This window comes from Furipterus horrens, unplaced genomic scaffold (assembly GCF_987537825.1).
Source record: "Furipterus horrens unplaced genomic scaffold, mFurHor1.1.pri manual_scaffold_12, whole genome shotgun sequence".
NCBI classification, from domain to species: Eukaryota; Metazoa; Chordata; class Mammalia; order Chiroptera; family Furipteridae; genus Furipterus; species Furipterus horrens.
In genome coordinates, this window is record NW_028327182.1 from 41,994,243 (window position 1) to 41,995,637 (window position 1,395).

General features: G+C 38.2%; 1 non-coding gene across 1 annotated transcript; it reads left to right on the plus strand.

The window, feature by feature from the left end:
* The first annotated feature begins 1,048 nt into the window (after window positions 1-1,048).
* Window positions 1,049-1,186, plus strand: LOC149996056 (small nucleolar RNA SNORA46). The gene has a single exon (XR_016507535.1). It is a non-coding gene; the product is annotated as a small nucleolar RNA SNORA46 (small nucleolar RNA).
* The last annotated feature ends 209 nt before the right edge of the window (window positions 1,187-1,395 follow it).

Genomic DNA, 1,395 nt, shown 5'->3' on the forward strand with positions numbered 1-1,395 from the left:
TGGTTTTGTACTTATCTCCTTCAAACTCTACCTTCTTTGCCCCTCTCTGTGCAACTGCAGGATGATAACAGCAGTTGTGAGCTCTGGACAACCTATATCTCTCATCTATTTTTCTTATAATATTAAAAAAAAAATAGTGCTAGGTATGAATGGCAGCCTGTCTTTTTTTTTTTTTTATGCCCATATACATACCTGAAATGTGTTCATTAAAGAAAAATGGTCTGCCCTTTCCCCCTACCACCTCTCCCCTTTGAAGCTGGTGATATTCACTTTCCATTTTCGAACATCTTGTGCTTCTGCTTTGCATCTTTAATTACCCAGGGTACTGGCCTTGTTTTATATGACTTACAACATGCAGTTTTGCCCTTAGTTCATTTAAGCAAAATCATTCCTGGTTTGAGCCAAAACATATTCAATATACAATTACCTGGTGGGTCAGGGCTCTGCCGTTTTATCATTTTTACTGGCATTTTCTCCATTATTGCTAAGTACCAAGCAGTATAAGCTGTCAGAGCCACATGGCTGGCCTGGAACTTAATTTTCCTAAATTGCACAATTCTTCAGAAACAGCTTACCCCCCGAGCACAGTTTCCTTGACAAGGGGCAAGTAGGGTTAAACTTCAAACTTAGTTATAGAGAGCTTAGCAAGAGCAGTGGTGGGAGGAAGCAATTAAGCAGACATTGGGTATGCATGCTGCATGAGACTTTTAGAGACAATACAGAATTCTGAGTCAAATGTGGCTGCTCGAAAACCTATGAGTAGCAAGAGGTCTTAGAAAACAACATGCTGAAGTAAAAGGAAGCGGGCAAGGTGAGAGAAAGAAATGTTTACTGAATAGCCACTGCATCAAAGGCAGTGTGCTAGACATCTTATGAGCATTAATTTTGATAATAACCTATTAGGACAGATATTCTTATTCCTATTTTACAGATGAAAAACAGGTAGACTAGTTAGTAGATTGACCAAGGATACACAGCTAGTAAGTGAAGCAGTCTCATTCAAACCTGACTGCATACACAATGTTTATTGCATTAAATCATCCTAGACAGCACAATATTTAAACCTCTGGAAGACAATTTTCCTCATTCTAGGCTATGCTGTAGTACAAAAGGATTCCTGGTTCTTCCTGGTGCACAGCTGACATTATGCCATTCTGCTGTTGCTGGATGGAGTTAAGGAACAAAATATCACTTGGGAGATGGTGGAAGGCAGTCTCTTTGGTGACAGAAGACTAATAAGCTAGTATAGTTGGCTCTTGAACAACATGGATTTGAACTACATAGGTCCACTTATAAGTGGATTTTTTTTCAATAAATACTGTAAGTGTATCTTCTTCTTACTCATGATTTTCTTAATAACATTTTATTTCCTCTAGCTTATTTTATTGTAAGAAT